The 22,772-nt window shown below is 40.6% G+C and overlaps 1 pseudogene; it reads right to left on the bottom strand.

The window, feature by feature from the left end:
- Positions 1-4,995: 4,995 nt before the first annotated feature.
- LOC136123138 (ataxin-2-like protein pseudogene) lies at positions 4,996-8,820 on the bottom strand (annotated as a pseudogene).
- Positions 8,821-22,772: the final 13,952 nt, after the last annotated feature.

The raw sequence follows: 22,772 nt of genomic DNA on the forward strand, positions 1-22,772 counted from the left end.
TAAGCATATTAGCTACTCAACTAATGCATGGAAGAGACATGCATTAGTTAAGGTAGTATGACTTGACAGCTTAAGGTAAATAGGAGCTTTTCTCTTAGTGATATAAAGTACAGTTAGAGTGAAACCACCAGCCAGTCTATAAGAACTAAATCCTGTACACCTACCTAGAAGCAAGAATACATATTGATACATATTATTGAGATGTATATTAACACTTTCTAGTGGTACATGCTAACATATGTCATGCAGAACTATAGCCTGAATGTATGGGTCCCCCTCCCAATTCATATGTTGAAACCCAACCCTTTGGGAGGTGCTTGGGTCATGATTGTGGAAACCTCATTAATGGGATGAGTGCCCTTATGAAAGAAACCCCAAAGAGCTTCCTCATCCTTTCCAGCATGTGAGGATACAGCCAAAAAGACGGACACTTATAACCCAGGAAGTGAGCCCTTGCCAGACACCAAATCTTCTGGCACCTTGACCTTGGACTTCCCAGCAACCAGACTGTGAGAAATAAGTTTCTGGTGTTTATAAATTGCCCAGTCTATGGGATTTTTGTTATAGCAGCCCAAAAGGACTAAGACATATAAGTATACATTTTAACACACATTACAAAGGTACTTATTAATACATGTTATGGAGGTTCATGCTAACACACCATAGGAGTACACATTAGCATATTATGGAGGTACATGTTAACACATTATGGAAGTATGTGTTAACACACTATAGAGGTACGTGGTAGCATGTGTTATGGAGGTACATGTTAACACATGTTACAGAGGCACACATTAAAGTGCATTATGGGGTAGAGGCTAACACAGTTATGGAAGTACATCTTAGCATATGTTATAGAGGCACATGCTGACACACAGCATGGAGGTGCATGTTAACACATGTGCGTGAGCTTATTAGTACATGTTATGGAAGTACATGCTAACACATGTCATGGAGACACGTGATAACACATGTTATGGAAGTACATATTAAGAGCTGAGGAAGCACTGGGGATGGATCAACTAACTTTACTTAAGAATGAGTAAATGATGTTTGACTTGGGTATTATATGACAAATTAAAGTTTTCTAGGTAAAAAATATTCAATATAGAACATAAAGCTGAAGATAAGCTAAAGGGCTAAAAGTGTGATAAAAACTATAAAATAAAGGGCTTGTAGACCTAACATCTCAGATCTGAAGGAGAGGCCATCACAGCTCTGCTTGTGGATAGGGTCACTTCCAAGTTGCTGTTAATGAGCCAACCAGAATCTATGTCACATTTTGTTTCCCTTTAATTTTTTAAAAAGACCCTCTTTATAACTATTGCAATCTCTTCTTTTTTTTGTCTAGATGTGGCACAAAACCTGCAAATCTGGATATGGAGGGAAGGATCATTGGGGAATCATGGAAGTGGTACTGGTCAGTTTTGGTCCTCAAGGTTTGATTGGGAAGCACACTGGCTGCCTGGAGGGGAGCTGGGGAGAGAAGCGACAGGATGGTCATAGCATGAAAAAGGCAGTGATAGTGGTTATGAAGTCAAGACACAGGGGTACTTCTGGGAGCCCTGTTTCTTTCAGGGTAAAAGATGAAGTCACTCCTGGTGAGCAGATAGCCTCTACAGAGGGTGCAATCATGCCTCCGGGAGAGGAGGATAAGCTGCCCTTGTCCACCTGTGCTACATTGGCCATGAGTGAATAAATGAGTGCCAATACTTTAAATGATAACTGGGACTTTTCGGAATTTATAGCTTTGTTATATAATCTTCAGATTAAATATGTGCGGTTTTTCATATTGAGTACGCCTCAGCCTGTACCAGTATCTTGAGGGTGCATTTAACTGAAGAACTTTAGGCTTCCTATAGTGGTTTGTTGATTGAGTTGAAACACTCAAACAGTGACCTCAGTCTTTGTGTTAGAAGAGATTTTTCACAAGTTTTACATATATTATGTTTACAAACATAATCCCAACTTCTAAGGTACAGTTAGAGTATACCAATCAGGCAACCCATAAGTATTTTTTGAATGCATACTCGTCATTCATTTATTCACTGAATTATTTTTTCAAATGTGTCTGTATTTTTTTGTTTGTTCAGCACTTTGCCAAGTTTAATAAGCATAGAAAGTGGTCCTTAAAGAGGATTCATTCTAATGCTTTTGGCATACTTGTTGACACATAGAGTTAGTAATTACAGAATTTTTAACCAGACTGTATTTGTGAGCTGGTACAGAACCAGTACAGAAGGCATTTCAGTGTTCCTCTTACAGCAAATAATGCACAGTGATCCTCTAACACCCAAAGCTTCCAGGAAGGAGGGTATACCATGAGTGGCTTTGAAGTTAATGAAAGTCTAATAAATTTTGGATTTTGGTAGAAACATTTCTATTGAATATATATAGTAATGCTACATATTGGTATAATGTAAAACTGAACTCAGAGAAAATTTTTTACAATTATAAAGTGTTCCTTAAATTTACTATGAATGCACTGAATGAGTTTATTGAGGTAAACACTCATGTTACTCCTGAAATAACATAAAGAGGGGTACACCTGGCTCGGCAAAATGTATCAATTACTGAAGGACATTTTTTTCTACTCTGAATAGGTTAATCATAGAGTTCTGAAATTTTAATTGACTGGTGTTTGATACGCCTTTGAGCAAATCAGAACCCTATTGCCTACCGTATATTGATATTTTTTTCACAGAGAAATTTACTAAAAATGATAAAAAGAAAGAACTCCTCTATGACTTAAGCTAAATGTTAGAGCAGCTCACTGTTCATTCCTGTCTGACAGTGCACAGTGCTGCCAGCCACCCTCCTGGCCTGTATAATACAACCAGACACATGGGGGTATGCTCCTCAATCGCTGTTCCTTGCGCACAGTTTCAGCTCAGCATTGTACGCTGTAGATATCCTTGCTCTCAGTGAATGTCTCCCTCTTTTGCTCTGCCTTTGTCATTAGTCTGAAAACTTGGAACAACTTATCTATGATCTTTAGTTTCTCTTCAAGATTGTGATTTTTAGATTTGCTGCTTGTGGCCACCTCAGGTAAACATTCCACCTGAACTTCTCCACCCCTGAGAGACCTTCTCTTTACCTCTTTCTCACATTTCTCACCTGGTGAGCAGATCCTGGGCAAATTTTCCCTTTGCAGTGTAATTTGCCTTTGCTAGTGGGTAAACCATTGCAGTTTTCAAGTGCTGTTAAGAATTTTAGGTTTCCTTATTATGGAAATAATAAAAGATAAGTTAATTAAGTGATATTTAAAGTGCAATTATTTTTTTAAAAGGAGAAGACATCAGTACTTATATCTTTGAGCTCCGTTTAAAAGAGTTTTGATGAATATGGAAGACCACCATGATTTTTCAGGGTACAGTGACACCAAGTATACATCTTTTCAGGTTCTTAGCTAAGTCCACTTTCCACCACACTATCGCTTCCACATTCTCAACTACATTATGGCTGTGATTAAATGATCTCCCACATATGAAGTACCATTGTAAAACTGAGCTCTCTGTTTGTTCCTTCTGGGTTTGCCACTAAGGAAGTTATTCGAGATACATATCAAATCTCCTGGATTGAGATGAATTGGCATGAAATATGATCTGAGGACCATGAGGGATCTACCAGTATCTTTGTGTCACTGCAGTCTCATGGAGAGGCTTTTGTGAGTCCCTGTGGGCCAAGAGCTAGAGGCATGAGAAACCGTAGCTGCATGGTCACAGATGCTGTAAACCCCTCCTTCCTCTGTGTGTCAGCCGTCTCCTTAGCAACACATTTTCTCTCTTGCCTTTGGAAATTGTTATTGAGTAGAAACGTTTTGGGTTGTTATAGTAATGAAGATGACTAAAACCAAGGCCAAGAGATAACTGCTTTCCTCCCCAGTAGGAAAAGAACTCTCCCATGAATGTACATTAGTCGTTAGTTGAGCATTCCCCTCATACTTGATGGCTTTATAGGGACCCTCATGCTGAAGTCCCATAAGCTGGGTTTGAAAATACCTTGGAAACCCAAGTGAATTCTGCCAGGAAAAGGACAATTCAAAATTCATTATAAGAACCAATTCTAGGAAAAAATTCAAGAAGTATGGCCCACTTTCTAATTTGTGTCGTGTTAAACTGAAGGAACTATAAACTTATTAGCTACCCCTTAGAAAACGGAACGGTGCAGCACCACAATTATATCACATTTTTAAAAGAACACAAGTTTGGGGAGACACTGTAAATAGTAAACCTTAATTACTGATAAATAATGTACCGAGTCAACCAAAGGTTTTTCTTGGAGACTTGAAAGTAAAAGGAGGAAATGTATTCAAGTAGATAATCATTTATGTAATCCTTGCCAGCTATGAGTGCAAATGAGGTGACACCAATATTTTCCTGGCCCCTGAATTCACCTGGTAATGCAGCATTTTTATCATCACTTAAAATCTCTCATAGGATTATTGTTGAGCATCTGTGGGGTTGTCACACGTGAGACTATGAAAATGTTGTACACCAGGTTCTGCTTTGACCCTTCCCAGATGCCCATTTCCCTCCACAGCCCATGAGGGCATTTCACATTAGTTTAAAATTTCATATTTTTTTTAATTTTAAAAAATAATTTTATGTAATAAAAAGTAAAAGTCCTTGTCCAACCATCCTGGTGGGTCACCTGTGTCTCTCACACAGATCACTCAAGTTAATGGGGAAGAAAGAACAGGGGGCCCAAGTCTGAGGTTATAAATAATAGAAAATAAAAGATCTTCCATCTCCAGCGGGGGAATAGATGAGAGGATAGGAGAGCAAGATGGGGTAGGGATGGGCAGGGGCAGAGCATAAACCCCCCACCCCTGTTGGACCCTGGCCCTGCCCACTTTGAGGCCCTTCCCATTCAAGGCACTTGTCAGGAATTCCACAGATCCCCAAGGGGGAGATAAGGGGCTGGGGGGCTGGGACTTCTCCGAGCTGCTGGGGGAAGAGACACAGATCACTCTTCCCTCCACTCATGGAGGTCTCAGGTCACAGCCAGGACAATCTTCAGTTCCATGGGGGGTGGAAGGGGAGCTGCCGGGAGGGATGAGATTGAACTGGTTGGAGGGGAAAGAGAAGAGAGCAGGCACATTAGAACCCAAGCAGCTGTCCCTTCATCCAATGCCGTCCAGTGTGGGGTGTGGGGGGAGTGTTGATAGGTCCAGCCTCCTCAAGGTGTCTCATGGGGCTGTCAGAAGCACAGATCAATCGCTGTTTCCCAGTGAACCAGAGCTCTTCCTCATGTGCCCAGCTCAGCCCCCCACATCCCAGCCTGACGTTGTCTGCTGTGCTGACCTTACCTGGGCTAAGTCAGGAGACAGTTGGGTTCACTGAGAGCTGAGGAGGCAGCGGGGAGGGGGGCTGCTGGATCACAACTGAGGGAGGATGGAAAGAAGCAAAGAACAGAGCCAGGAGCAAGCCCCTGGTGGCAGCGACTGTGGCTTCTGCTCACCCTACATCACAGACAGGTGCAGGTCGGCAGGCGCCCTGTGCAACAGCCCTGCCTCCAAGACCCCTCACTCCCCACCCAGAGCCCGTGCATCCTGCCCTACCTGCAGTGCGTCAGCCAAATTCCTCCAGCTAATGAGAACTCATGAATCCTGTCATCAGCTCCTCCCGGACATCCAGGCACCTGGCCAGGCTGCTCACCTTGGGAGTGTCCGATGTAGGGGTAGGGAGGGTGAGTGTATGGAAGCTGAGAATGCAGGCACCCCACTGTGGGGCATTGCACCTTGAGGGGAGCCCCCATGGCTCTGGGGTAGGTGCAGCATCATCATCTGGGGCAGGTGGGGGGCCCCAGGGTGAGGAGGCTGGGCTGTTGTGATTCCAGTTTGGACATGGGCGTGGGTAACATGGGCCATATTGGTGACACCATGGGGCAGCTGCTGGTGGGCATGGATGGAATACACAGTGGCTGGTTGGGGGAAGCTGCTTTGATGGGACTGGGCAGAAGGTCCAGGTGGCTGAGAAGGTGGTGTACCTGTCAGGACCCCTGGGTGGTACAGGCTCTGCTATGGCTATACACTGCCCAGGTACACTGCCACCTGGTGCTGGATGGGACCAGGGTCCACATGCTGGGACTGCAGTTGGCTCCCAATAGGCATGGTGGCTGGTTGTGGCTGGTGCGCATGGAGCTACATGGCATGGTGCAGATAGGACTGGTGAACCGTGGCATAAAGGGCTTGGGGGGTGGGCTGCTCTGCAGAAGTGTACTGAGGGGTGAAGGGTGACACAATGGCCTGGGGATGGCTCCCTGACATCAGCATGCATGGGTTGCTTTGAAGCATGGGGGCAAACACTGTCTGTGAGGGGTAGGGGGCTATGGGCTGCATCATGGTGGGCTGGCCTGGGAACTGCTGTGGGTTGTAGGGGATGTAGGAAGAATAAGGTGTGGCAACCACCAGAGGTGGGGCAGAAGCGGTGGTGGTGGCCTGCATCATCAGAGGGGCTGAAGCAGTCTGGTATTTGTCCGAGTGCTGGGAGGGCAGCGAGCCTTTTGCTCCCTGGTACTTGTCCTGCTGTCCAGGCATTGAGTTGGACACAGGATTTCTGTCCTGAGGTGCCTGAACAGCTGGTCCCTGAGGTATGTAGGAAATGTACTGGGGGCTTTATAGCCCACTCTGACCTGCTGTCAGCACCGGGATGGAGGGAGTTGAATGAGTCCAGGGCCCAGGAGAAGTTGGAGTACTGATTGGTTTATTAACACACAGCAGGGGCTTAGTGGGATTGAACTCCTTGGCCTTAGGGTTCAGTGTTGACTTCTTCACTTGTTCAGCAACAGGGACCTCATCCTTGTCATCTCTTTGGCTTGGGCAAGGCAGAGGGGGCTGATCCCGCCCCTCGGTGCCTCCTGCTGGTGGCAGGGGTAGTTCATCCTCCTTAAGCGATACGGATTCTAAAAGGAAGAAACAGCCCCCATGGAGTCTGAAGCCAAAAGACCTCCTTCTCCTTCCCTTTGGCCTCCTTCTTTAGGATCTGGGGAGGGAAAGGATCCAGGCTGGTCTCAGGGGAGCTACTGGGCTGAAACTTAAACTGGGCCCCAAACTTTCTCAGTTCTCCCAGTTGAAAGTGTTTCTGTTTGTTCTGAAGGCCAGGGACTTTCCTAGCTATCCAGGACAGCTCCTGGAACTGCAGCATTCTCTCAGGTTACTTGGCCAGGAGTTCTTTTACATCTGTGGGGTCCAGTGAGATCTTTGGAGAAGCTGGGGAAATGGAGCCTACTCCAGGATCCCCAAATGATGACATCATGGGGATGGAAGCTGAAGAGGTCGGTACTGCTGAGCAGATGGGAGGCTCAGGACAGGAAGCTGAGACTGGGACAGGGGCAGCTGACTTGGGAGAGTGCAGGGGGTACATCCGGCCCACTGCAGGAGCAGGTGGAGCAGAAGCTTCTCCAGAAGGCCTGTTGCTGGAGGAAGACAGAGTCTTGGTACCTCTCAGAGGCCACTGTGCCTTAGGGGACATGTGGGAGGGGCCTCCATTGATACTGCGTGTCTCAGAACCTGGGCTAGGGCTGCTATTGTCAAGATGGTGAAGGCCAAGAGGTGGCAAAGAGCTAAGGCCAGGCCGGCCGGCACGAGAACTACTGCATCAAACTCCTCCCCTGGGACATTCCTGAACTCGATGGGGTAGAGGGATATACTTTCCCTCTCTAGATGCCAAGCTGGGGCTCTCTCCTCCTGAGCCCCGTTGCTGAACTGTACTGTTCTCCTCTTCGGTGCACCCTTCATCATTCTCCATGGCGATCCGCAGGCAGTACTGGGGGCTCGATTTAGTCTTTCAAGTCAACTGGGCTGCACGCAGCTCCCGCTGATGAAACTCTTCTGAGTTGTCCTCTCTAAGGGACAAGAAGAGAGACTACTGTCATAGGCGGTCTTTACACTGTAGTTCTCTTCATTGAACTTGAACATTTCACTGGGGCCCATCCATTGGACCTGTCAGACTCCAGGTCATAGTCATCGCTGTTGCTGTCGCCCCCCTCCCAGCACTGAAGCATCTTCTCTTTGTGCTCCCCACTCACTTTTGAGTTCATGGCAATGGCTGAATCAATGAACTTTAGTAGCATAATTGAAGTCAACATTTTGGAAGTAGACAAGCACGACATCACTTGACTTAAACACCATGGTGTCCACAATGTCTCCCTGACGAGGGCCACCTACTGGCTCTGATGCTTTCTGTGCACAGCGTCTACTGCCAGTTCGAACTTTGAGCTCAGCATCCACAGGTGGTACCATTCTTCACCTTTACATCACAAGTGGATCCCACAACAGTTGTAAGGAAATGCAGCATTCTGGAATTGCTGTCACCCTCAAACACCAGTGACTGTGGGGTGCCTTTCCTGTGCTTTGTCCCCTGGCGCTGCTGACGGCCGCTGCCCTGGCCTCTCCTGATATTTCTGCTGTGGTGGCAGTGGCTGCGGCGCCAAGATGCCCTCGGCTCCGGTGGAGCCTGCTCCCCGCAGCAGCTGCAGGCCCCAGGCAGGGGGAAGCGGCCGCAGGAGGCCCTGGGGCAGCCGAGGTGGAGGCCAGGGGCCCCCAGGAGGCCTCCGTTAGGATGGCTGGTGCTCTTGGGAGGCCAGCAGACCGCGGCCTGTTGCGTGAGGGCGGCTGCTGGGGCTCGAGGTCTGTTGTGGTGGCTGAGGCTTCAACTTGAGGGCAGCGTCCGGAAGGGGAATTAGGGGGAAGCGAGGGAAAGAGGAGGCCTGGGCTGGGCCCCTGCTGGAGACTGTGGGAAGCGAGGGGGACTGGGAAGCTGGGGCCCCACCGCCGTTGGTGGGCGGGGGCGAGACCCACGGTGTCGGGAGCTCCATTCCTTTAATTCCAGATAATTTTATCTCACCATAACACATTATTATGACTCAAAGCATTTTATTGACCACCCTAACAAAACATGTATGTAAGTTGAAATTTAATTTTTGCACATGACCATATGACCTAGGGACCAATAGATTTCTTCCGAATTAAGAAACCCCAAAGGAAGCAGATGCTCAGCCTGGAGGAGGCATAGTTTCACATCCAGCAGGCAACATGAGAATTTCTGTGCGGTGCTTGTACAATCTCATGTCTCTGGTACTTGGCCAAAAACCAACTGTCATCCATCAGGGGCATCCTCCCTCTGAACAAATAAAACTAAACATAGCAGGTGACCATTATGATGAGCAAGTGTCATTTACCCGAGTAATTGTGCCTATAAGCACTTAAGGAAGATTCATGTTGAAGGGGCTTACAGAGGTTATTGTTGACCGTCAGAGACAAACCAACGATGCAGAGAAAAAAATGTGGAAGAGATTAAGATGCATAGCTCATGGGGATAACTTTGGCACTCAAGAGATCTCTGGAGCTGAAAGATTTCAAGTAGAGTTAAGTAAACATGTTTTATACATCACACACAGTGGCGGAGATAAATTGTCAACAATTAGAAAATAACGTTGGTGCCTGATTTTAATAAGGCTACTGCTGAGGATATCTCTAACACATGTCCTAGCTGCCAATGGCATGATCCTTACAAAACTATAAAAGTAGGAAGTGAAAAGGAGGCAAAGTCCTGAAGCCCCTTTGAACATCCCCAAATGGATTTTATACAAATGCCCCAAGCAATGAGCTATGATTGTGTTCCAGTTATTATTTACGTTTTCTTAGGGTGAATCAAGGGCTTTCCTTGATTCACCCTAAGAAAAAGTAAATAATAACTGGAACTATGGTCCTAAAAGTGGTAATAGTCCTCCTCCTTCTTCTATTTATTAATAATAATAATAATAATTGCTTGACTTTATTTTCCTGACTGGGGTGTGGTGGAAGTCAAGAAATTCAGTTATCTCTCCATTGACATAGGCACATATTTCCCTGGCATTGCTATTATTTAACTCTGTAAATGTTCACTTTTTATTCAGAAACTTCACTGTCTTTTTCATCCAAAATCATCAGGAAAAGTAGAGAGAATCAATGGAATCCTACAATTATTATGAGCAAAGCTCTCAGAAATCCTTGAAATTTCAAGGCCTAAAGTATTACCAATTAGACTGGACCGGAACAAGACCAACTTCCTCCAGGACCCACAAGTTGTCTCCTCCCAAGTTAATGATAAGCCTTTCCATGTGTTTGGGAATTTCATTTCCAAAGTCAGATTCTACCTATTGCAAACTGATATGATTAAATAATACAGGGGGCTCATATCCAGCTTTATTGCCAACAGATTCAAGCTCCATTATAGAACAGTCACCCTGCATGATCTGAAGCCTGAAAAGCTGGTCTTCAGGGAAAGACATCAGAGAACTCCGCCCTTGAACCGTGATGGAAAGAACATTATGATGTACTATTAACAATTGAAACAGCAGCAAAACTCCAAGATGGTCATTAGATTCACGTTTCTTAATTAAGAAGACATACACCATTTCCTCTAGAGCACTGGATGTCCAGTCCATCAGGAGTCTGTAAACTGACAGCTACACGGGTGAACAGTATCCTCCCAAGACTGGTCAAGTTGGTTACTGCAGACAGACATAGACTGTTTCTGTCCAAGGCAACAGAATATAATTTTCTGATTCCCTGGTACAATTTTTCTTTGCTTACTTCTAGTCTCGGTTATTATTATTGTACTTTGACACCCTCTGTTAACTGAATAAAGGTTTTTCAACTTACTCTCTATTATTTCTATTCTGTTATATTTTTACTCCCTAAGGTCTTCTGCCCCTTAAGGAAAAACAAACTGTCTTGCTCATTTGTCTCTTAGCTACTGTGGTAGTTAATTTTATGTATCAACTTGACTGGATCAGGGAATGCCCAGGTATCTGGTGAAACTATTTCTGGGTGTTGTCTGTGAGGGTGTTTCTAGATGAGATTAGTATTTGAGCTGGTGGGCTCAGTAAAGTAAGTTGCCCTCTCCAACTGGTAGGCATCATCCAACATGTTAAGGGCCTGAATAAAACAAAAAGGTGGAAGAAGGAGGCATTTGCCCCTTTTTCCTGCCTCATTGCTGCTGAGCTGGGACATAGCTCATCTTTTCCTGCCCTCAGGCTGGCATTTACACTATTGGCTTCTCCCATTCTCAGGCCTTCAGGCTTGGACTGAACTACACCACTGGCTTCCTGGGTCTGCAGCTCGTGGATCATGGGCCTCCTTAGCCTCTATAACTGCATGACCCAGTTCCTCATAATAGATCTCCTTTCATATCCTATTGGTTCTATGTCTCTGGAGGACCCTGACTAATACAGCTACAATTCTGAATTTAATTCATTACTAGACTTGTGTTCTTCTACCTGATTCTGCTGACAGAAAAATGTAATAGTTATTCCTTTTAACATTTCAGAAGGTAGATTTCATCTTATAGGCCCCTTCTCATTCTTAAATTTCAATCACATAATGCATTCCAAGCTTCAGCCTTGTGAAAAGTGGACCTTGACTCCACATCAACAAAATGATTTTTCTCAGGTCATCACAACCCTGTCAACAAAACCTACCATGCCAGGAATGGGAACTAATTTTGGAGCTATCATAGCTATAATCATCAGTCTGTTCTCTTCAGAGCTGTTTACTTTAAAGGAACAATGACTGGCTCACTACAGTTGATATAAACACTATGCATATTCCCAATAGTATCTGTGCCCCTTTCAGGTACTTCTTATGAGAATATCTTCTGCTCTGGAAGCTCCACCAACTAGGTTAAATTTATTGTCCAGTTGATGAAATAAAATTTATGTTTTAAGGCAGGACAAGAAAAAATTAAACATAAAATTCTCTCTCTGTGTTACTTGGGTCTTCTCCCTCCCTAATGTGCAGGGTGCATCTGCCATACACATTAACCAGAGCTCCTCAAAGATGGAAGAGCGTACTCAACCTTAAAAATCAATTTTATTTCTTTCTTCTGATGCTAGCAATGTAACTTCTTAAAAGAATAGTGTTCTTTCCCAGCTCTGTAGGGGATCATGGTGACTTGCTGTTTCTTTGTATGTGTTTACCTGGACTATGTATCCTTGGTGAACTTTATGTAAAATATATCATTTTGATGTATGATCCTTTGTCTCAAAAATGTATATGACTTTGCCTTCCAACTTCTAACAGGTGGAACAGTTCTCAGAGCTTGCTGAGAATCTGCTTCCCTGGTTATAATTCTCAGTTTGGCTTGAATAATATTCCATTTTTCTTCTTATCTTGATAGTAAATTGAATTTTCATTGACACAGTGTTGTCACAAATAATCACGTAGCCATTGATTTCCTCTTAGCTAGCCAAGGGAAAATTGATGCTGTGAGAAACACTTCTAACATAAATATTATACCTAGGTAAATACTACAGGTAAGTGAGCACATGGTTTGGGACATTACTCATGCCCCAAACTCTAAAACAGGTCAGGATAATTTAATAGGTCACTACCACCTTTACCCTCACCCCTTATTATTAGCCTCTGAAACAGTTTTCAATGTTGGACCAAAAAAGGTGAGACTGAGGAAAACAGTGGAGACATGAGGGGCTAGAAAGCAACTTGCTTAACCTCCATATCCTTAAGGACAGCGATCTTCTGAACATGGAATTTTTTCAGTATTTTCCTTACATTTTAAATATTTTTCCTCTGATTTCAAACAATCCTGAGGAAATGGTTTTGAGAAGCACTGATGTGTCCTTCACTTTTACTTGTAACACCTCTCTCACAGGTAACACAATGTCTCATTTTATGTCAGACAAGGAACTGAAATAAAATCTTGGAGGTTTTATGAGAAGGGTGTGAATTGGCAATAGTCAAACCACTAAGCCACCTCTACTTCCACCCTGTTTTTCCTACCTCCCAGCCACACTTCATGTTCTTCAAATACGAGCATGTGCATATGATGTGTTCTAACATTTCTGAACTGCTGTAAGAATGCCTCAGTAACCAATATTCCTTCCAGGAATTATCACAGGTTTTTATTTTTGTACGAGAATTACTAGATTGCCCTCAACATGTCCAAACATTCAAAACTTTAAAAGCCCTCAATCCATATGCTGATCTTCTCTAGCAAACCAGTTTTTATTTAAAAAATATTACCCTTAAATAGAGAAAATCATATAAATCTATTTACTTCACCTTTATTATTTAATATTTATTAGATTCTCTTTAATAAACAACACTTATTTATTTATAAATCACTTTTTGTTATAACTTAATGGTATAACTTATTCTAAAAGTGTTGATCTAATAACTCAAACTTGGATGAGAGAAAATGCTAAATTAAAAGTGTGAAACTTTTTTTATTTATTTGTGTTTATACTCACAGAGAAGCTTTGTAGTGCAATGAGAAGAGCTTGGACTCTGGATTCCAAATACATGATTTCAAGTCCTAGGAATATCCCTTGCTGTGACCTCAGGCAATTTAATGAAACCTGTTACATCTTATTTAAAAACAAAAATTGAATATACTCCAATATAATTCAAGATGAGGCATTTTACTCTCATTAATAAAACTTATAAGGAGAAATTGTAGTCCAGGACACTTTATAGACAGATTCAGGCACAAAATATCCTTTCCAAGAGGGTAGTGTGCAAGTGGTGAGTTTTCCATGACCCCTGATGGTGAGAGTTGTGGGTGGAGAACCTGGGAGAATACTTTAGAAACAGACTTTCTCTACCCTCGCCCACCTGGGAATTCTAAGAGCAGGGAGGGGAGAAGATTTGAATCTGATGACAGATTGAAACTTCAATATCAACCAGATTTTTAATACTGGAAAAAGAGATATGAGTGACCCAAAAGCTCTGGTATTTATGCAAGATTATCTGTCAGAGATGAGAAAACCAACAGAGCTAGTCTGAAGGGCAGTTTTGAGAACAACACTAAAGCTATTTCTTAATTGTACACCACTGAGTCTAGCCACCCCAATAAATGTTCTATCTGTAAAGCACCTGGCACGTAGAATGAGCTCAAGATATGCTAGTTCCTTCCCTCTTACTAGTTCTAGGTCCTTCACAAGCTCAGTCCCTCTGAAGGTCCTCACCTATGACACACAGGGAGTTACCACGAAATCCAAATGAGATCAGGGGTTCAAATGCTACCTCATTCACACACTTTCTGGTTCCTTGAGTTCCTTTCCTTCTTTACATCCATTCATTGTTAATGTGAAGTCTCAAAATCAAGGAAATAATACCCAGAAAGAATATGGAAAAAAAAAAAGAAAGCTGAATTTTAAATTGGCCATATTCTGATCCTCACAATTTAAGTCTAACATATTTTAACACTGTTCAGGTATTACAAGTTTCCAAAGGAGCAAAGAAAAGAATTCTCCTTCTCTTTGGCAGTTATATCAAATTGAGGATTTAATTCCTACAGATTTTCTTTTACATGTGCTTCTATAAACTCACAAATCTATAAATGTTAGCATGACTAACAGTTTTGAACTACTTCAATAAACTCTTGCTAATTGTAACTAAGTGAAGAGAAACAGCAGGCTATTGAAGGGAATCAATAAAAATGTATCTGTAAGCAATTTTAAAAGACATAAAATCAATGAAGTAAGTGGATTTTATTTGAAAAGTATTTTTCAGAGGAAGTGTTTTGTTGAGTACATAAGATTCCCGAAGAACACATTAGTATTTTATATAAATAGTTGAAAAGAGCTTGAATGTGTTTGGAAAGTTCATTCTTTCGCAAAATTTAAGTATTCTACCTGATGACTTAGTATTTTGTTTAGCAGATTTTTGTCCTTAATTAATATGTCATTAAAGTTTAGGCTTATTCTAATTATCTCAAATTCTAAATCTGTAGAATTGAATGTAAAATCCAAAAATGAATATTGTTTTGCTTCAGTTATAATTTCTATCAACATGAGGAGATACTGGGCAAACAGAAAAGGCAGTGCTGGATGTGGTGGGACCCACAAGAAAGAAGAAACCCATAGCACAACTGAGTGTAAATCAGGGCCTCTGGATCCTGGACCTGGAGCTCTGACACCAGTGCTATGGTGGCCTAGGGTGGTAGGCAGAAGACTTTAACCAGGCAGGCAATCAATCACTGGGGGTCCAAAAGGACACAGCAGCATGTCTCCTCCATTGTAAAGAGCAGAGTCACAGGCGCTAATATGGAACCTGCTGGCAGGAAGTCTGACAGCAGGAAGCAGGGAACCCAGATATTGGGCTGGGGGTTCAAGGCAAAAACTTCAGTCTTTGAGTGCACCTAAAGATGGCAAAGTAGGTTCCTGAAAGTTCTGGGAGGTTTAGTCCTGGAAATGTTATCAGAACTAGCCCACAAAGTGAGCACCAAATTAGCTCCAAGTGTGTTTATTCCCAGATCATAGCACTAAACTCCTTTGGCCTAAATCAGAAATGGTTCTAGCAGTTGGGGCTACATTGAACCTGCAAGTGGATTCAAGAGAACAGGAATTTAATCGGGTTTTTGGTATGTGCTTTCATATTTATGTTAGATCCTTGAGAGAACTATTGTCATCCTGACTTATTTTTTTCCAGCTCCAAGATGAGATTATTTTTGTGTACATTCCTTAAGAGAAAGTTCAGAGAATTTAATACGATTATGGCCCTTGAGTTCTTTGCATTTATTTTTCTAAATTGGGAAGTCTCAGTGCTAAAGCTTGGTTTAGACAAGGATTAATTGGAAGTAGTTTATGTGCATATGTGCTACTGTGAAGTGTGCCATCCTTAGAAAGTGTCACCCTAAGCTTTACTGAATGAAAGAACCCATTCTTATCATCACCAGAGCCCCTCAGATTGTATATTTATACACACAGAGACACACTCTTTGCAATTGCACTCTTTCTCTCTCTGTACATAAATAAGTATGTATGTTTAAATAGAATCTATATACATACATATCCCGTGCAAGCCTACTCTTTATGCAATATGGAAAAAAGCAACAAATTTCTAAAATTAAATAAACAGAAAGAGGTGTGTTTACTTTGTCCAAAGCTTAATGCAATCACTTCTTAGCCTTTTACAAGAAAGGGGCCAGAATTCAATTGCAAGTTTTCTACACAGTTTATTAAGGTAGAAGATAAAATACATCCTCCAATCAGAGAGGAAAATTGAGAATGAAAAAACAAAAAAACTGTGACAAGAGCTGCCTGGGACCCTTAATGGAGCATAAGTGTTCCTAAAATCTGGGGCAGAAATAAAAGTAATTTCTACAGCATGGAAAATGGAAACAGACTCATTTCACTGGGAATCCTCTTCCCCCTTCTATGTGCATTGTTGTGAAACCCAACTGTCTACTCTTCTTTCTCCCTACTTTCCCTTTTCATTTCTATCATGCTCTTTAGAAAGAACTCCAGTTATCAATTTCTTATTTGCTCTACCATCTTTAACTTTTCTTTCATTTATTCTCCTTTTAGTTTTATCCAGTCATATTTCCCACTTTCCTCTCCTTCATTTCTATTGTTTTAACTGTTGATGTTCAGTGGAATACCACTCTATTATTCTTTCCTCATCTGTCTCCAAATTCAATACTATACATACTTGAAATATATCATGAGAATTTGTTTTAACCTCAAATATTAAATGGAACTTCTTCTCTCTTCTCTCTCTCTCTCATAACAATTAGAAAAGATGTTGTATTAGCTAAACTGCCTTTTGAACCATCATTTTATCCCAGAAGCAATGTAGTGCACTTAGTTCCTTTGGGCAGGCCTCCACTTCTACCAGACATTTTATGTTTCTTCTTTACCAGTTCCTCATGAAGTTTACTTTATATTGTCTAGAATAATTTTCTTAGAAGAAAATTGGTTGAGATCAAAACTCTTGGTTTTTCAGAGTAAGACTTGATCATCTAATATGCTTAAGAACTGGCACACCTCCAACCCTCTGATTTCCCTTCTCTTTTAGCCTTGGACCCTGCTCCTTCTCACACTCCGTATCCTTGGAAGCCCTTAAAACACTCCTTGCACTCGGAGATCTCATTCACTCTCATAGATTCAACTATATGAGTTATTTTCAAATCTACCACCAGTCTCAAAATTACCAACAGACTTTCTTAATCCTACATTCCCAGTTGTCTGTAAATTATTTTCATCTGAGTACCACGAAAATTTCAACCTTCATGTGTTCTAAACCAGTAACTTTCAATTTTTTCTAAACACAGATTCCTTTCTATAATATGTCTTAAATGGAAAACCAGTATTTTATCAGATTAAAGCTAATAGACTAGCAGGTACTTATTATGAAGTCCTTAAAGGTGACAAATGGGCCATTTTGTTATATGTACACATACTGATACATACAGAAAGAGTTATGGGTAACAAGTCAGTTATATTTCTGTAGCTTGGTTTTGCACACACAGCGTAGATGGAAAATGTGCCCATCTCAGTAGGCCTAAATTTAGAAAAGATCACTGAGAAACAACAGTCTCTCAGAAATATTTTTGTAAGAATTCATATTTGTGTCCAAATATGAACACATAGCAGGAACATGCAGATTTATTCTGAAGTCTGCACAAAGAGTGAGCTGGCATAGAAGCTCAGGTTAATGCCATTGGTGGCCCCATTGAGCTTATATGTAGATATTATGCAACAAGTTTCATGAGTGTGTTGTTTTATATTAAAAATTGAAATTTGTTAAGAGTTAATTTTTTTTTTTTTTTTTGCGGTATGTGGGCCTCTCACTGTTGTGGCCTCTCCCGTTGTGGAGCACAGGCTCCGGATGCGCAGGCTCAGCGGCCATGGCTCACGGGCCTAGCCGCTCCGTGGCACGTGGGATCCTCACAGACAGGGGCACGAATCCGTGTCCCCTGCATCGGCAGGCGGACTCTCAACCACTGCGCCACCAGGGAAGCCCAAGAGTTAATTTTCAAATTATGTTCTATGACTCCCAGAAACTGTGAAATTTCATCTTCAAAGGAACTATAACAATTTACAAATCACAGTTTAAAAGCCATTCTTTTATTTGAATGAATGAAATCATTCCTCACCAAACACTATTTTCTGATCATATTCTCTATATTCTTTTGGTAAAATGATCACTGCCTCTTATTTTTCCTTCACATATAACCACAATTCATTTTATTGCTAACTTCAATGTATTAAAATTTTTTTCTGTCCTTTTTTTCTACTTCAATAATATTTCCCTTGTCTAAACTCATATTACCCCACATCTGTGTTGCCAAAAATAGCTTCTTACATGGCCTTCCTGTTCTCTACCACCTTTTCTTCCAATTTATCCTGCACTCTGCAACCTGATGAAAATACCACTGTTCTCACACTGGTGCCTTACTCACGAAACTTCAGTAGCCCTCTACTGTTCTGAAACTAAATGCCAAATACTTCTGCTTAATTTATAAGGTTATTCATTATTTAAAAATCTTAATCTTTACATCTCTAACAGTAGACACACAAATACACACACACACACACATCCCTAACTGAAACATTTCTCCCTCACTCCACATCTACCATATCCATATCAAAATCTGTTCTAGGGTCTTCCTTTATACCTTTCCTAACTACACGGAAGCACTCCATTTTAGCCCTTGTGGTCTACACCACTTTTTTGGCAGATAATTATACACTGTTGACTTGTTCTCTTCATTTCATGTCTCCTCCAGCCTAGATGATATGTACTTCGAGAAAAGGAACCTGTTTTCTTCATCTCTACCCTCCTCCACCCCACACAGGCTCAGAGTGACCACAATAGGCTTGGCATGTGGTAGTAGCCTCTCAAAATCTCTTGAACTTTGTCATCTTTTAATCTTCCTATTGAATACTCTTAATTCTTTTATTTTTTCTTTCATGTATCTTCATTTTTTTTTTTTTAACCTGTGTGACTTTCTCAGGATCTGTGTACACATTCTGTATAACTCAGTTTAGCCACATTACATTTAACTCAAGCCCTGAGATAGGGAAGAACTTTCAATACTAGTGATTTTCAGATTCCCTTGTGGAGTAGATAGGATGCAACCTTCTTAATCAAAATAGGAAAATTAAATATGACCTCTTACACACACACACACACACACACACACACACACACACACATGCCCATGCAAGAGTCATATGAGCCCCTAGGAAGGTCCTCTGTCCTATTCTCATTCTGAGAACCAATGCCTGGAAGGATTACTAACGCACTCTGTTATAGCTCTCAAATGGGTTGAAATGAAGGGAGAAAAAAGTATGGAAGAATTTAAAATTAAAAGAACAAAATATTTGATTGCATTACAATTTGAGACTTTTATCATAAACATAATTAAAATCAAATAACAATCAGGTTTAGATTTTTTTTCTTATTCCTTCCCTTGATTCAGCCCTGGAGAAACTATAGAAAATAGAAGGAATCAAAGATCTGAAAAAAATAACACCTATGAGAGCTCCATATAGACTGAAAGCATCTCAGAAAGAGTAAAGAGGAATGGTGGTGCAGGAAGCATCCGTCTCTGGCTAAGAGCATCCAGGCCCATCTTTGAGAGACTATACTGGAGATGTATTATGTTTTCTTCTTCTCTCCATGTTGCCTTAGACAGTTATTGCCTGCCCCATCACCACAGAAATTCCCTCAAGCCTAGACTGCTTGGTCTTGAGGAAACAGATGAATATCAAACAGAATTCAAGGGTAGTTCAAAAATCGTCTGGGCAGGGAGCTGGTGTAAACAGAGTAGGCAGGCTAGCTACCCTCAGGCATTCACTATTTGCCTCCTCTCTGCTCCAAACAGCAGGGTTCACATCACTCCAAAGAGATGACCTCTTCTAAGGCTGCTCTTATCTAAGGTGATTTTAAAGGTGAATCCTTCAGATCTAATGGTCCACCTAGTGACTCTAGCTGTGTGCGCTGGTGGCCCTTCCTGCCCTTTCCTTAAACTCACAGAGATGACAAGTACTTACAGGCCTTTGGCTTTTCCCCAATACATATTAAAAGTCAGAGCAGGAAGACATTCTAAGAGAATATGAACTTACAAGCCAACAAGATAGACTCTTAGAAGAACAATCTTTTCAGCAAAGAAAGCAAAATCAACAATGAATATCACAAGAAACAGTTATTAAAATAGACAAACATTTTAAACACTCATGATAAATGCTCTTAAAGTGATGAATATTAGTAATATTTAATAGCATGAAATCATAAATAGAAAAAAGTAAAAATGTTAATTTTGAAAAATAAAAGTTATAATAGTTTAAGATGAATAGCAGGATGAAAATAGTAGAGAAATCAATTAGTGCACTTGTAGACTATTTTGAAGAAATCTTCCTGAGAGTAGCATGAAAAGGAAAAGGGAAATGAAATATAAAAGGATAGCTAAGAGATATGGAGAAGAAAAGCAGAACTAACAACATATGGAAAATAAGAATATAGTAAAAAGATAAAATAAAAATAGAATTTTTAATGAAATATAAGGACATCAGAAAGTTCTAAAATCTTCCTATAAAGCAATAAGAATCAGATCTATTTGAGACTTCTTAACAGTAACTTTGATGACAGGAAGATAACAAAGCAATATTTTTAAAATATTTAAATAAATCAACTTTGATCTATAATTTTTAATCAGCCAGATTGTCATTTAAATGCGAGGCATATGCACAGCTACCTTTCCCAGAACTTCCTTTGGAGTTAAGCATTTCCCTGTGGTTATATTTTGGTCAAGGGAAAATGGGCAGAAGTATGCCACTTCTAGGCCTTGCCAATAAAAATATGTGATTCTTCTGTACCCATATATTGGTTACTATTGATTCCCAAGGCAGTTGGGGAGCTATGTGTTGGATGTAGCATTTCCTCTGTCAGCCCAGGTCCCTGTCTGACCATACAGAACACACCGCCCTCCCTGGAGCTGATTGTTCTTTGCGTGAGGAAGAATTTTTTTTTTATTATGTAGAATCATTGTCGTTTTGTGGATTATCTATAACAGCAACTTATTTTGCCTCAATACAAAGAATTTTATACAAGCAGACCTAATTTTTTGCACTTTGCTTTATTGTGCTTTGCAAATATTGCATTTTTAACAAATTGAAGGTTTGCGGCATTAAGTTTATTGGTGCCATTTTTTGCAGCAACATTTTCTCACTTTGTGTCTCTGTGTCACATTTTTGGTAACTCTCACAATATTTCAAACTTTTTCATTATTATTTCATTATCATTATTATATTTGTTATGGTGATCTGTGATCTGTTTAATTTCTACTACAATTTGCTGAAGGCTCAGATGTTGGTTAGCACTTTTTAGCAATAAAGTATTTTTAAATTAAAGTATGTTCATTCTTTTTTAGACATAATGTTATTCACACTTAATAAACTATAGTATAAGGTAAACATAACTCTTATATGAACTGGGAAACAAAACAATTCATGTGACTCTCTTTATTGTGATATTAGCTTTATCACAGTGGTCTGGAACTGAATTTGCAATATCTCTGAGGTATGCCTGTATTCTGGTAAAAGAATAACAGAAGAGGAAGACATAACAATCATAAACAGATGTGCACCTAATGATATATTTCCAAAACCATAAAACAACTACTGCAGAAAGGAAGAAAAAAATAGGTAAAACAATTATACCTGGAGATTTTTGTCCATCCCACTCTAAAACTGAGGATCAATCAGACAAAAAATAAGCAGAGATATAATAAACAAATTTGAACTATATAGATTTTATTAGACATCTACACCTAAAAAACAGATAATTATTGCTCTTTTTAAGCACACATGGAATGTTTTATGAAGTATTAGACTATTGAGAAAGCTTCAATTATTTCCCTAATAATATCTTGTGGATTGTGATGCAGTAATACAAGCCATCATACAGAAAATTAGAACTGGTAACAAAATTATAGATTTTAAAATTCAATATTTTCATTATTTTCAATTATTGCTTCTATCTACTTTAGAAATTGAGGTCATATAAGCCTCATGAAATGAGCTGGGAAGTTTTGCTGTTTTACTTTTTTTTTGGAACACGTGTATTAGAAATTATTTCTTAGAAGTTGGTAAAATTCACCTCTGAAATTGTCTGAACATACAGGTTAGGAACATGATGGTGTTTGGTGAATACTTTCTTTTGTTCAATTTCATTGACCATTCTAATTTTATATTTATTCTTGAGTTTTAACATTTAAAAAATATTTTTCTGGAAATGTATTTAAGCTATATTTTGAAATAAATTAACATATACAGCTGACTCTTGAATAATGCAGGGGTCGGGGTGCTGACCACCACACAGTCAAAACTCCATGTATAACTTTATAATTGGCCCTCCATATTTGTGGACCTGCATTTGTAAATTTGACCAACTGCAGATTGTGTAGTAGTTGTTTATAATACTTGTTCATTTATGATTGTGTGCTTGCTTTTGTTTGGAAATGTAATTGTATGAGATTGAATTAATCATACACTTTTGTTCAAGGTACAATGTCATTTTATGGCCATGCAAGACCATTCTATTTCTTTACGTATTTTTACCTTTTTGCTACCTACCTTGCCCACTTTGACCACCACTATGTTTATTAACTATATTTTTCTTTGTATGTTTTTTGCAAAATGTATATTATGTTGTGTGCGTACATATTTTTATTTAAATAAATAGTGTCATGTTATATAGTTTAAAAATTTCCCAGAGCTCAGTGTATCTAAGATCCTTCCATACTGCCATGTGCACATATAACCTGTTTTATTTAATTGCTGGACAATAACCCATGATGTGCTTCCACTGCATTTTGCCTCTCTGCTATCCTGTATGGAACTCTAGATGTTTCTTCTCCCTGCTATCTCAAATGGCACCAGAATAACTGTACTTATATGTGCCCTCTGAAGGATCTGTGTGAACATTTCTCAGGGATAAATGCCCAAGGAGAGAGTGGGTTATGGAGCACATGTCTGCT

The sequence above is a fragment of the Phocoena phocoena genome, chromosome 5 (assembly GCF_963924675.1).
Source record: "Phocoena phocoena chromosome 5, mPhoPho1.1, whole genome shotgun sequence".
In the NCBI taxonomy this organism is placed as follows: domain Eukaryota; kingdom Metazoa; phylum Chordata; class Mammalia; order Artiodactyla; family Phocoenidae; genus Phocoena; species Phocoena phocoena.